This window comes from Pseudophryne corroboree, chromosome 5, assembly GCF_028390025.1.
Source record: "Pseudophryne corroboree isolate aPseCor3 chromosome 5, aPseCor3.hap2, whole genome shotgun sequence".
NCBI classification, from domain to species: Eukaryota; Metazoa; Chordata; class Amphibia; order Anura; family Myobatrachidae; genus Pseudophryne; species Pseudophryne corroboree.
Genome location: NC_086448.1, coordinates 141,229,139 through 141,244,489, shown reverse-complemented (window position 1 = coordinate 141,244,489; position 15,351 = coordinate 141,229,139). Strand labels below are relative to the sequence as shown.

The window sequence follows — 15,351 nt, the reverse complement described above, 5'->3', positions numbered from 1 at the left end:
GTGCAAGGTTCTGATGCCCTTTGAACTTGCCACACGTGAAGTCAGTTCAGACACTGCCAGCCTGAGTCAGGTCATTCCCCTCATCAGGCTTTTGCAGAAGAAGCTGGAGACATTGAAGGAGGAGCTAACACGGAGCGATTCCGCTAGGCATGTGGGACTTGTGGATGGAGCCCTTAATTCGCTTAACCAGGATTCACGGGTGGTCAATCTGTTGAAATCAGAGCACTACATTTTGGCCACCGTGCTCGATCCTAGATTTAAAACCTACCTTGGATCTCTCTTTCCGGCAGACACAAGTCTGCTGGGGTTGAAAGACCTGCTGGTGAGAAAATTGTCAAGTCAAGCGGAACGCGACCTGTCAACATCTCCTCCTTCACATTCTCCCGCAACTGGGGGTGCGAGGAAAAGGCTCAGAATTCCGAGCCCACCCGCTGGCGGTGATGCAGGGCAGTCTGGAGCGACTGCTGATGCTGACATCTAGTCCGGACTGAAGGACCTGACAACAATTACGGACATGTCGTCTACTGTCACTGCATATGATTCTCTCACCATTGAAAGAATGGTGGAGGATTATATGAGTGACCGCATCCAAGTAGGCACGTCACACAGTCCGTACTTATACTGGCAGGAAAAAGAGGCAATTTGGAGGCCCTTGCACAAACTGGCTTTATTCTACCTAAGTTGCCCTCCCACAAGTGTGTACTCCGAAAGAGTGTTTAGTGCCGCCGCTCACCTTGTCAGCAATCGGCGTACGAGGTTACATCCAGAAAATGTGGAGAAGATGATGTTCATTAAAATGAATTATAATCAATTCCTCCGCGGAGACATTGACCAGCAGCAATTGCCTCCACAAAGTACACAGGGAGCTGAGATGGTGGATTCCAGTGGGGACGAATTGATAATCTGTGAGGAGGGGGATGTACACGGTGATATATCGGAGGATGATGATGAGGTGGACATCTTGCCTCTGTAGAGCCAGTTTGTGCAAGGAGAGATTAATTGCTTCTTTTTTGGTGGGGGTCCAAACCAACCCGTCATATCAGTCACAGTCGTGTGGCAGACCCTGTCACTGAAATGATGGGTTGGTTAAAGTGTGCATGTCCTGTTTATACAACATAAGGGTGGGTGGGAGGGCCCAAGGACAATTCCATCTTGCACCTCTTTTTTCTTTAATTTTTCTTTGCGTCATGTGCTGTTTGGGGAGGGTTTTTTGGAAGGGACATCCTGCGTGACACTGCAGTGCCACTCCTAGATGGGCCCGGTGTTTGTGTCGGCCACTAGGGTCGCTTATCTTACTCACACAGCTACCTCATTGCGCCTCTTTTTTTCTTTGCGTCATGTGCTGTTTGGGGAGGGTTTTTTGGAAGGGACATCCTGCGTGACACTGCAGTGCCACTCCTAGATGGGCCCGGTGTTTGTGTCGGCCACTAGGGTCGCCCAGCTTAGTCATCCAGCGACCTAGGTGCAAATTTTAGGACTAAAAATAATATTGTGAGGTGTGAGGTATTCAGAATAGACTGAAAATGAGTGTAAATTATGGTTTTTGAGGTTAATAATACTTTGGGATCAAAATGACCCCCAAATTCTATGATTTAAGCTGTTTTTTAGTGTTTTTTAAAAAAAACACCCGAATCCAAAACACACCCGAATCCGACAAAAAAAATTAGGTGAGGTTTTGCCAAAACGCGTTCGAACCCAAAACACGGCCGCGGAACCGAACCCAAAACCAAAACACAAAACCCGAAAAATTTCCGGCGCTCATCTCTAATTTATACATCACACTTCCTTCCTTTTTTTCTTAGGAACACTTATAATACCTAAAAGCTGAACCAAGGTATCATTCCTCTGGGACTATAACTATATCCTGTCTTAAATTATAGACAGGTTTGTCCCAGTTAAAGTATTAATTATAAATAATTTTCACCAAGGCATTTTACATATATATTCCTATAATAGAAGCATTAGCGATATGCATGAATATTTATGTTCACGATCTTCATTTTTTGAGTCACTATATTTTTACTATATCTATTAAAAGTTAAGTTTTAGTGTCTAATAATTTTTTGACTAAGAGTGCCCCAACATAGGGGTATATTTACTAAGCTCCCGATTTTGACCGAGATGCCGTTTTTTCATCAAAGTGTCATCTCGGTTAATCTCGGTCATTTACTAAACACTAATCACGGCAGTGATGAGGGCATTCGTAATTTTTTGCTAGTTCAGGTAAAAAATTACGAATGAATACACCATCGGTCAAATTACGCCTGTTTAGATATGAATCTCGGTCATTTACTAAGAAGTGCAAAGCAAAAAAACACAAAACACTGCCGTGAAAAATTACAACTCGTAAAAAAGTCCTAAAAAAAAACAGACCTGCTTTTTTTATCCGTGATTTGAGATGCATGCAGGGATCCATGAGATCCGTGCATGTATATCAGTGGGAAGGGGTGGGAAAGTGCTTTTTTTTGCCAAAAAAATTGCGTGGGGTCCCCCCTCCTAAGCATAACCAGCCTCGGGCTCTTTGAGCCGATCCTGGTTGCAGAAATATGGGGAAAAAAATGACAGGGGTTCCCCCATATTTAAGCAACCAGCATCGGGCTCTGCGCCTGGTCCCAAAAATACGGGGGACAAAAAGAGTAGGGGTCCCCCGTATTTTTAAAACCAGCACCGGGCTCCACTAGCTGGACAGATAATGCCACAGCCGGGGGTCACTTTTATACAGTGCCCTGCGGCCGTTGCATCAAAAATCCAACTAGTCACCCCTGGCCGGGGTACCCTGGGGGAGTGGGGGACCCCTTCAATCAAGGGGTCCCCCCCCCCAGCCACCCAAGGGCCAGGGGTGAAGCCCGAGGCTGTCCCCCCCCATCCAATGGGCTGCGGATGGGAGGGCTGATAGCCTTTGTTGTAAAATAAAATATATTGTTTTTAGTAGCAGTACTACAAGTCCCAGCAAGCCTCCCCCGCATGCTGGTACTTGGAGAACCACAAGTACCAGCATGCGGTGGAAAAACGGGCCCGCTGGTACCTGTAGTACTACCACTAAAAAAATACCCAAAAAAACACAAGACACACACACCGTGAAAGTATAATTTTATTACATACACACATACATACATACTTACCTTATGTTCTCACGCAGGTCGGTCCTCTTCTCCAGTAGAATCCAAGGGGTACCTGTTGACGAAATTCTACTCACCAGATCCATGGGTCCAGGCTCCTCGGCAGATCCAGGGTTAATCCACGTACTTGCCAAAAATAAAAAAACGGTGTCCCGACCACGAACTGAAAGGGGACCCATGTTTGCACATGGGTCACCTTTCCCCGAATGCCAGAAACCCACTTTGCCTTCTGGCTAAGTGGGTTTCTTCAGCCAATCAGGGAGCGCCACGTTGTAGCACTCTCCTGATCAGCTGTGTGCTCCTGTCTTCACTGACAGGCAGCACACGGCAGTGTTACAATGTAGCGCCTATGCGCTACATTGTAACCAATGCTGGGAACTTTCTGCTCAGCGGTGACGTCACTTTAGGTCAACCGCAGGGCAGAAAGTTCCCATCATTGGTTACAATGTAGCGCATAGGCGCTACATTGTAACACTGCCGTGTGCTGCCTGTCAGTGAAGACAGGAGCACACAGCTGATCAGGAGAGTGCTACAACGTGGCGCTCCCTGATTGGCTGAAGAAACCCACTTAGCCAGAAGGCAAAGTGGGTTTCTGGCATTCGGGGAAAGGTGACCCATGTGCAAACATGGGTCCCCTTTCAGTTCGTGGTCGGGACACCGTTTTTTTATTTTTGGCAAGTACGTGAATTAACCCTGGATCTGCCGAGGAGCCTGGACCCATGGATCTGGTGAGTAGAATTTCGTCAACAGGTACCCCTTGGATTCTACTGGAGAAGAGGACCGACCTGCGTGAGAACATAAGGTAAGTATGTATGTATGTGTGTATGTAATAAAATTATACTTTCACGGTGTGTGTGTCTTGTGTTTTTTTGGGTATTTTTTTAGTGGTAGTACTACAGGTACCAGCGGGCCCGTTTTTCCGCCGCATGCTGGTACTTGTGGTTCTCCAAGTACCAGCATGCGGGGGAGGCTTGCTGGGACTTGTAGTACTGCTACTAAAAACAATATCTTTTATTTTACAACAAAGGCTATCAGCCCTCCCATCCGCAGCCCATTGGATGGGGGGGGACAGCCTCGGGCTTCACCCCTGGCCCTTGGGTGGCTGGGGGGGGGACCCCTTGATTGAAGGGGTCCCCACTCCCCCAGGGTACCCCGGCCAGGGGTGACTAGTTGGATTTTTGATGCCACGGCCGCAGGGCACTGTATAAAAGTGACCCCCGGCTGTGGCATTATCTGTCCAGCTAGTGGAGCCCGGTGCTGGTTTTAAAAATACGGGGGACCCCTACTCTTTTTGTCCCCCGTATTTTTGGGACCAGGACCAGGCGCAGAGCCCGATGCTGGTTGCTTAAATATGGGGGAACCCCTGTCATTTTTTCCCCAATATTTCTGCAACCAGGATCGGCTCAAAGAGCCCGAGGCTGGTTATGCTTAGGAGGGGGGACCCCACGCAATTTTTTTTAGGATTTTACTTTGTTTAATTTAAAAAAAAAAAAAATACGAACCCCAGCACGGATCACACAGATCCAGCCGAGATTGATTGTAAAAAAAAACGGCAGTGTTTTGCTAATCACTGCCGTAAAATTAGGTAAAAAAAACACGAATGACATCGACATCGGATGCAAAGAAAAACACGAATACGACAGCTTAGTAAATTAGTCGTAATCAATTCAAAAAGTTGCAGTTTTACACTGTCGATGTCATTCGTGATTGAACTTTGACCTTTTTTCGGAAATTACGAATCTTAGTAAATAAACCCCATAGAGTCCTTCTCTTCTCTTGTTTTGATGATGGTGTAAATGTCAGAGGATAGGAAGTAAAGGAGCCAGGAGGAAAATCTCCCAGAAATTGTTTGGGTTGCCCAGGAGGGCGATAGATGGCTTCAACACGCATAGAGGAGTGTAAATCCAGATGGAATGTAGTTCAAATGATATGAATGTGAGTGATGGTACCAGTGGTAGAACTGTGTATGCAAAAGATTGGGAAAGCAATAATCCAACCCCACCTCCTTTACAGTTAACAGGCCTGGAGGTGTGTGTGAAGTGGAGACCACCATGTGACAGTGCTGCAGGGGAGTACGTGTCTGATTGTGTGAGCCATGTTTCTGTTATAGCAAGCAGATTGAAGTTGTTAGATATGAAGAGGTCATGAATGGATGTTAATTTGTTACAAACAGAGCGTGCATTCCATATGGCACATTTTAGTGATTTGGAGGGGGCAGGGAGACATGTGATGTTTATGAGGTTGGCTGGATTTCTATATTGCTGCGAATCAGGTAGGTGTGAGTGAGTCCTCGATTTGGGGAAATGTCACCAGCTAAAAGCAGCAGTAGAGAGAGATAAATAAAGTTGGAGGTTTGTGAATGTTTTTTATGGTGTAAATGTAAACGTTCAAATAACTGTTTACTGGTGTTGTTCAGCTGTTAATTTACAAACACTTGGTAATATGAATAACTTACGTATGTGAAGGCAAATTGATCAGCACAGCTGACCCTAGATTGCATCTTAAGAAATGAATAAAGGCTACCAGTGTGGCAAAAGTTAGTTGTATGCAAACTATTGGGTTTGCGCACAACTATGAATGAGGCCCAACGTTAAGAGACTTGGGGTCTATTTACTAAGCTTTGGTGATACAAAAACTGGGTGGAGATAAAGTACCAGCCAATCAGCTCCTAAGTGCCATATTACAGGGGAATCCTGACGTAATTCCAACACTGGTCAGAAGACTGATGCCAGGATTCCGACATTGATCATAATGACAATGCCGGAATCCCGACTGATGTCATCCTGATCCTAAGTATGACGGGAAGGGTTAGGCTGCAGAAAGGAGGTTAAGTTTAGGCACTAGAGGGATAATTGGGGTTAGGTTGTGGATGGGGGAGCGGGGTTAGGGTTAGGCTGTGGGGAGGGAGGGTAATACCCCTTTCACATCGCACAAATAACACGGTATCGACACGGCATATTGCCGTTTCGAACCGGGTCAGTGTGCAATATGAAAGGTCCTTGGCCGATTTAACGGGTCGCCTGACCCGGTAAATCAACCCGGTAAAAAAGAAGGTTTTTACCCGGGTTGATTACCGGGTCAGGTGCGGTGTGAATGGGAGCCGTGTCGATGCGACACGGTTCCCATTCACAAGATAGGGAGAGGCGGCGCTGGAGATGAGCTCATCTCCCGACGCCGCCCCCTGCTGCTGCTGCGTGCTCCGTTGTTATGGCAACCGACCTGGTATATTGCCGGGTCGGAAAGCCTGCAACGGAGCGCAAATGCCGGATCCCACCCGGTAAGGACACGTTTCTCTTACCGGGTAGGATCCGGCATTTGCGATCTAAATGCAGCATTAGGCACTTAGGGGGGAGGGTTAGGCTGCAGGGAGGGTTAGGGTTTAGGTGCTAAGCAGAAAGGGTTAAGGTTGGGCTGCAGGGGATGGAGGGTTAGGGTTGGGCTGCGGGTAGGGAGGGTTAGGGGGTAGAGAGGGAGGGTTAGTATACTTACATAGTTGGGGTCAGGATTCTATGCATCGGGATGCAGCTGTCGGTCTTCTGACATGCACTGGGATCCCGATACCATCCCTATACAGGCTGTGTCTGAAAAATTACATTTAGGAGCTGTGTGAAAATACAAGGTTCTAAATCACTCAGACATGGTGGTAGATGAAAATCAACAGTGGATTATTAACCAGAATAGGTGATAAACAGTTCAGCATTCTTCAGCTAGATCTCATGCAGTTTGGGCAAACAAAGAACACTTTGGAGGACACGCTGTTAAGGTGAAACTGTTCCCTAGTGTTTTTAAAAGCAAGAGGTGGGACACAAACGTGCACCGAAGTCACGTGGCCAGAATTAGGAGGCATGACCATGCAGGTAGGGGGTGTAGCTTCGTGGGGTTGTGGGCCACGCTCCTGTTTTCAGCGCTGTGAGGGCCATGCCAAGCACTCTGTGAGCCGCTAGCATGCCCCCTCTCCCTCTCTCCCGGTGAATAGATGCAGTGCGCATAAACACAGCGTCTATTCACCTCTGCAGTGGGTAAGAGAGAGTCTCCCAACTAACATTGCGACCTGTGGATGGGACAGTGGGACTGTCCCAGAAAAATGGGATTGTCGTGGCAAAATTAGGACAGTTGGGAGGTATGCTAAAGGGGACATTATATTGTTTTGAAGGAGACACACATTATAGTTAAAAACTAAGGCGGGGCGGGGCACAGATTAATGAAATTCTAATAATGGAAGCACCTGTTACAGTATTACTATTCTAATTAAGGGCACATAGGTTATTATTCTACTAAATTGATCTCTAGTTATATTACATAAAAGGAGGTACAGATTATTATTATTATACTAAAGCGCCCACAGATTATTATGTAAATCAGTGGTTCTCAATCTGTGTGCCGTGGCACCCTGGGGTGCCTCAGGACTCTTGCATGGGTGCCCTTTCTTTGTGGTCCAGGACCAATTAAAATTATTTTTGGTCAATGTAATAGGCAAAACCAGTGCTGATGGCTGTCAATCATAAAATATGTGGACAAACAGAAGCAAATCTTGTCCTCACTACACAATTAGACAGAATGAAATATAAACACAATTTACTTAATTTAATATTTATTCTAAATTTCTCAATAAGAAACGTTTGGCCTAGAGATGCCGCAAAATACATTCTAATACTGCAGTGTGCCGTGATATAGAAAAGTTTGAGAACAACTGATTTAAATGAAGGTTAAAAAGTTCCATTGAATGGGCGATATATCTGTTGGTGCCTACCAAGCTTAAGAATCTGTGGCTGCATAATATTAGGTCATATACTGGACAATATATCATTCTGTCGCATATTGGAACATTGTATTGTACATATAGCTCAGTGTGCATATGCTATTGCGTGCTCCCAGCTGTCATCAGTGGGGTCGTCCCATCTGATGCAGGGTTGCCGACATTCTGGCTGCTCTCTGCGGGAGAGAGCAGCCAGGTCAGCACAGCAAGGGGGCAGGGGAGGGCTGGATGTGCTGAGGAGGCGGGACGGAGGCGGAGCAAGGGCGGGAGGGGGCGTAGCAAGGGCGGGTCTCGCTGACACCCGCTTTAAGCCACGCCCCCGCTCTGTAATGCCGCGATCTCCTGCATTACACTGCAGGGGGCGTGGCTATGATGACGCAATTCTGCAAGAATCGCGTCCTCACCTGCCCGGACCGCCCACTTTACACACAAAGTGGGCGGACGGGCAGTGGGACCCCCGATTCCGGGAGACTTGCCTGCTCTTCCGTGGGGCCGGGAGGGACACTCGATTTTCGGGAGCCTCCCGGCCATTCCGGGAGAGTAGGCAAGTATGATCTGATGTGCTACACATCAGATAAGCTAGGGCTTATCTGATCAGATAGGGCAGTACGGATGGTGTAATAGTTAGCATTACTGCCTCACAGCACTGAGGTCATGGGTTCGATTCCTACCATGACCCTAACTGTGCAGAGTTTGTATATTCTCCTCATACTTGTGTGGGTGTTCTCCGGTTTCCACTGGGGCAGGGACTGATGTGAATGGGCAAAATATTCTCTGTAAAGAGCTGCAGAATATGTGTGTGCTATATAAATAACTGGTAATAAATAAATAAGCTGACCCCACTGACAATGGCATGCAGGTGCATGCAGCAGGTAACGATATATCACACAGCAGTACACCTGATCATGAGTGCCAATAATAAGATTTTACTCACCGGTAAATCTATTTCTCGTAGTCCGTAGTGGATGCTGGGAACTCTGAAAGGACCATGGGGAATAGCGGCTCCGCAGGAGACTGGGCATAACTAAAGAAAGCTTTAGGTCACCTGGTGTGCACTGGCTCCTCCCACTATGACCCTCCTCCAAGCCTCAGTTAGGATACTGTGCCTGGAAGAGCTGACACAAAAAGGAAGGATTTTGAATCCCGGGTATGACTCATACCAGCCACACCAATCACACCGTATAACTCGTGATATTATACCAAGTTAACAGTATGAAAACACTGAGCCTCTCAACAGTTGGCTCAACAATAACCCTTTAGTTAACAATAACTATGTACAAGTAATGCAGACAATCCGCAGTTGGGATGGGCGCCCAGCATCCACTACGGAGTACGAGAAATAGATTTACCGGTGAGTAAAATCTTATTTTCTCTAACGTCCTAGTGGATGCTGGGAACTCCGAAAGGACCATGGGGATTATACCAAAGCTCCCAAATGGGCGGGAGAGTGCGGATGACTCTGCAGCACCGAATGAGAGAACTTAAGGTCCTCCTCAGCCAGAGTATCAAATTTGTAGAATTTTGCAAACGTGTTTGCCCCTGACCAAGTAGCAGCTCGGCAAAGTTGTAAGGCCGAGACCCCTCGGGCAGCTGCCCAAGATGAGCCCACCTTCCTTGTGGAATGGGCTTTCACTGATTTTGGATGCAGCAGTCCAGCCGCAGAATCCGCCAGCAGAATTGTACTACAAATCCAGCGAGCAATAGTCTGCTTAGAAGCAGGAGCACCCAGTTTGTTGGGTGCATACAGGATAGATAGCGAGTCAGTTTTCCTGACTCTAGCCGTCCTGGAAACATACATTTTCAAGGCCCTGACTACGTCCAGTAACTTGGAATCCTCCAAGTCCCTAGTAGCCGCAGGCACTACAATAGGTTGGTTCAAGTGATAGGCTGATACCACCTTAGGGAGAAAATGGGGACGAGTCCTCAATTCTGCCCTATCCATATGGAAAATTAGATAAGGGCTTTTACATGACAAAGCCGCCAATTCTGATACACGCCTGGCCGAAGCCAAGGCCCATAACATGACCACTTTCCACGTGAGATATTTTAGATCCACGGTTTTTAGTGGCTCAAACCAATGTGATTTTAGGAAACTCAACACCACGTTGAGATCCCAAGGTGCCACTGGAGGCACAAAAGGGGGCTGAATATGCAGCACTCCTTTTACAAATGTTTGAACTTCAGGTAGTAAAGCTAGTTCTTTCTGGAAGAAAATCGACAGAGCCGAGATCTGTACTTTAATTGAGCCTAATTTTAGGCCCATAGTCACTCCTGCTTGTAGGAAGTGTAGAAATCGACGCAGTTGAAATTCCTCTGTTGGGGCCTTTCTGGCCTCACACCAAGCAACATATTTCCGCCATATGCGGTGATAATGTTTTGCAGTTACATCTTTCCTGGCTTTAATCAGCGTAGGAATGACTTCCTCCGGAATGCCCTTTTCCTTTGCCGTCAAACGTAGCCGCGGAACAGACAGGGCCCCTGCTGCAGCAGGTCCTGTCTGAGCGGCAGAGGCCATGGGTCCTCTGAGATCATCTCTTGAAGTTCCGGGTACCACGCTCGTCTTGGCCAATCCGGAACCACGAGTATTGTTCTTACTCCTCGTTTTCTTATTATCCTCAGTACCTTTGGTATGAGAGGCAGAGGAGGGAACACATAAACCGACTGGTACACCCACGGTGTCACTAGAGCGTCCACAGCTATCGCCTGAGGGTCCCTTGACATGGCGCAATATTTTTCTAGTTTTTTGTTTAGGCGGGACGCCATCATGTCCACCTGTGGACGTTCCCAACGATTTACAATCAGTGTGAAGACTTCTGGATGAAGTCCCCACTCTCCCGGGTGGAGGTCGTGTCTGCTGAGAAAGTCTGCTTCCCAGTTGTCCACTCCCGGAATGAACACTGCTGACAGTGCTAGTACGTGATTTTCCGCCCATTGGAGAATCCTTGTGGCTTCTGCCATTGCCATCCTGCTTCTTGTGCCGCCCTGTCGGTTTACATGGGCGACTGCCGTGATGTTGTCTGACTGGATCAGTACCAGCTGGTGTAGAAGCAGGGGTTTTGCCTGACTTAGGGCATTGTAAATGGCCCTTAGTTCCAGAATATTTATGTGTAGGGAAGTCTCCTGACTCGACCATAGTCCCTGGAAGTTTCTTCCCTGTGTGACTGCCCCCCAGCCTCGAAGGCTGGCATCCGTGGTCACCAGGACACAGTCCTGTATGCCGAATCTGCGGCCCTCTAGAAGATGAGCACTCTGCAGCCACCACAGCAGAGACACCCTGGTTCTTGGAGACAGGGTTATTAGGCGATGCATCTGAAGATGCGATCCGGACCATTGGTCCAACAGGTCCCACTGAAAGATTCTGGCATGGAACCTGCCGAAAGGAATGGCTTCGTAAGAAGCCACCATCTTTCCCAGGACTCGCGTGCAGTGATGCACCGACACCTGCTTTGGTTTCAGGAGGTCTCTGACTAGAGATGACAGCTCCTTGGCTTTCTCTCCTGGGAGAAACACTTTTTTTTTTTGGGACTGTGTCCAGAATCATACCCAGGAACAGTAGACGTGTCGTTGGAACCAGTTGTGACTTTGGAATATTCAGAATCCAACCGTGCTGGTGTAGCACCTCCTGAGATAGTGCTACTCCTACCAACAACTGCTCCCTGGATCTCGCCTTTATTAGGAGATCGTCCAAGTACGGGATAATTAAAACTCCCTTCCTTCGAAGGAGTATCATCATTTCCGCCATTACCTTGGTAAACACCCTCGGTGCCGTGGAGAGTCCAAACGGCAGCGTCTGAATTGGTAATGGAAATCCTGTACAACAAATCTGAGGTACTCCTGGTGAGGATGGTAAATTGGGACATGCAGGTAAGCATCCTTGATGTCCAGGGATACCATGTAATCCCCCTCGTCCAGGCTTGCAATAACCGCCCTGAGCGATTCCATCTTGAACTTGAATTTTTTATGTATGTGTTCAAGGATTTTAAATTTAAAATGGGTCTCACCGAACCGTCCGGTTTCGGTACCACAAACAGTGTGGAGTAGTAACCCCGTCCTTGTTGAAGTAGGGGCACCTTGATTATCACCTGCTGGGAATACAGCTTGTGAATTGCCGCTAGCACAGCCTCCCTGTCTGAGGGAGTAATCGGCAAGGCAGATTTTAGGAACCGGTGGGGTGGAGACGTATAGAATTCCAGCTTGTACCACTGAGATACTATTTGAAGGATCCAGGGATCCACCTGTGAGCGAGCCCACTGATCGCTGAAATTTTTGAGGCGGCCCCACACCGTACCTGACTCCGCCTGTGGAGCCCCACTGTCATGCGGCGGACTTGGAAGAAGCGGGGGAGGACTTTTGCTCCTGGGAACCTGCTGTTTGTTGCAGCCTTTTTCCTCTACCTCTGCCTCTGGACAGAAAGGACCCGCCTTTTCCTCGCCTGTTTTTCTGAGTCCGAAAGGACTGTACCTGATAAAACGGCGCCTTCTTAGGCTGTGAGGGAACATGGGGTAAAAATGCTGACTTCCCAGCTGTTGCTGTGGAAACTAGGTCCGAGAGACCATCCCCGAATAACTCCTCACCCTTATAAGGCAAGACTTCCATGTGTCTTTTGGAATCTGCATCCCCTGTCCACTGCCGAGTCCATAAGCCTCTCCTAGCAGAAATGGACAATGCACTTACTTTAGATGCCAGCCGGCAGATCTCCCTCTGTGCATCTCTCATGTATAAGACTGAGTCTTTTATATGCTCTATAGTTAGCAATATAGTGTCCCTGTCAAGGGTGTCAATATTTTCTGACAGGGAATCTGACCACGCAGCGGCAGCACTGCACATCCATGCTGACGCAATAGCTGGTCTCAGTATAATGCCTGAGTGTGTATACATAGACTTCAGGATCGTCTCATGCTTTCTACCTGCAGGCTCCTTGAGGGCGGCCGTATCCGGAGACGGTAGTGCCACCTTTTTAGACAAACGTGTGAGCGCTTTATCCACCCTAGGAGGTGTTTCCCAACGTGCCCTATCCTCTGGCGGGAAAGGGAACGCCATTAGTAACTTTTTAGAGATTACCAATCTTTTATCAGGGAACGCCCACGCTTCTTCACACACTTCATTTAATTCTTCTGATGGGGGAAAGACTACGGGTAGTTTTTTCTCCCCAAACATAATACCCTTTTTTGTGGTACCTGGGTTTGTATTAGAAATGTGTAACACCTCTTTCATTGCCTCAATCATACAACGAATGGCCTTAGTGGACATTAGATTAGACTCATCGTCGATGACACTGGTATCAATATCCGTGTCGACATCGGCGTCTGCTATCTGAGGTAGCGGGCGTTTTAGAGCCCCTGATGGCCTTTGAGACGCCTGGGCAGGCACGAGCTGAGAAGCCGGCTGTCCCGCATTTGGCATGGCGTCAAATTTTTTTATGTAAGACACTTGCACGTAATTCCTTCCATAAAACCATCCACTCAGGTGTCTGCCCCGCAGGGGGTGACATCACTCTATAGGCATCTGCTCCGCCTCCACATAATTTTCCTCGTCAAACATGTCGACACAGCCGTACCGACACACCGCACACACACCGGGAATGCTCTAACAGAGGACAGGACCCCACAAAAGCCCTTTGGGGAGACAGAGTGAGAGTATGCCAGCACACACCAGAGCGCTATAAAATGCAGGGACTAACTGAATTATGTCCCCTATAGCTGCTAATATAATTACTGCGCCTAAATTTAGTGACCCCCCTCTCTTTTTTACCCTTTTCTGAAGTGCAGACTGCAGAGGAGAGCCAGGGAGCTTCCTTCCAGCGGAGCTGTGAGGGAGAAATGGCGCCAGTGTGCTGAGGGAGATAGCTCCGCCCCTTTTTCGCGGACTTTTCTCCCGCTTTTTTAAGGATTCTGGCAGGGGTATTTATCACATATATAGCCTCTGGGGCTATATATTGTGATATTTTTGCCAGCCAAGGTGTTTTTATTGCTGCTCAGGGCGCCCCCCCACAGCGCCCTGCACCCTCAGTCAGTGTCGGACTGGGGCATGTAGGGCCCACCGGGGGGAATGCAGTGATAGGGGCCCATGTTAGGGGTGTGGCCCGTCTGCTGAGGGGTTGTGGCCAGCCACCTCATTAGTCTGACTAACCATTAGAGCAGGGGTGGGCAATTATTTCAGCTGTGGGGCCGCTTAACACTTCCAGCGAATGTTCGAGGGCCACACACAAAATACTCAAAAAGAGTCCCCTTTTTACACATTACGGCAAACAGCGTCCCCTTTTTACACATTACAGCAGACAGCGTCCCCTTTTTACACATTACGGCAGACAGAGTCCCCTTTTTACACATTTCGGCAGACAGCGTCCCCTTTTTACACATTACGGCAGACAGAGTCCCCTTTTTACACATTTCGGCAGACAGCGTCCCCTTTTTACACATTACGGCAGACATCGTCCCCCTTTTTACACATTACAGCAGACAGCGTCCCACTTTTTACACATTACGGCAGACAGCGTCCCACTTTTTTACATATTATGGCAGACTGCGTCCCCTTTTTACACATTAAGGCAGACAGTCCCTACCCCCCTATCCCCCCCTCCCCTAAACCCATATTGCAGTTTTTAACTCAGCTGCCTCCCCACCCCTATGGTAGCCTAAGCGCTGATCCAGGGGCTGGCTGGACAGAGGGTTTACCTGTTTGTCACAGTGGCAGACGATACCTACTGTCCGATGATCCGTGCTGCTGCTGCTGCCGCCTGGAGTCACTGCTGATGTGGCCTCTCCTGCTCCCGCTCGCTGGCCGCCGCTTCTTCTTCTCACTCAGTCGCCGCTCCTGCTCACTGCAGTGCCCGCCCCCCGTGCCGCCCAGCGCACGCATGGTAACAGAGGAAATCCTACTCAGTTGACCCTGTGACGTGACCGGGATTTCCTCAGCGTCTGAGAGCAGTGCAGTGACAAGCGGCCTGTCGAGCCGCTTGTCATTGCACTCTGGTGGAGCACAGCGGGCCAGGCACGCCTCTTGCCCACCCCTACATTAGAGAGTGCAATGTCTGGGCCCCTTCATAAATATATACAGTAAATTCAGATGCTGCATGCATGATAATGTACCAGATTAATAACAGATTAATAACAGCAATGCACTGTAGAAAATACACCATAGTCCAGTATAAGGTAACATATGTATAATGTATAATTTTAGTGGACAGTCTGGAACCTGATCCTTAGAACAGGAGGTGGGCCCCCAGGCAGTAGGGCCCACCGGTGGTTTCCCCTGTACCCCTGTGGGCCAGTCCAAGCCTGCCCTCAGTGACCGGAGTGTGAAGTGTGTATGAGGAGCAATGGCGCACAGCTGCAGTGCTGTGCGCTACCTTGGTAAAGACAGAAGTCTTCTGCCGACGATTTTCCGGACCTCTTCTTGCTTCTGGCTCTGTAAGGGGGACGGCGGCGCGGCTCCGGGACCGAACACCAAGGCCAGTTCCATGCGGTCGATCCCTCT

The 15,351-nt window shown here is 48.4% G+C and overlaps 1 protein-coding gene across 1 annotated transcript in view; it reads right to left on the bottom strand.

The window, feature by feature from the left end:
- Nucleotides 1–15,351, bottom strand: part of LOC134927385 (ATP-dependent translocase ABCB1-like) — a 943,310-nt gene that overhangs the window by 95,292 nt on the left and 832,667 nt on the right. The window lies entirely within an intron of this gene.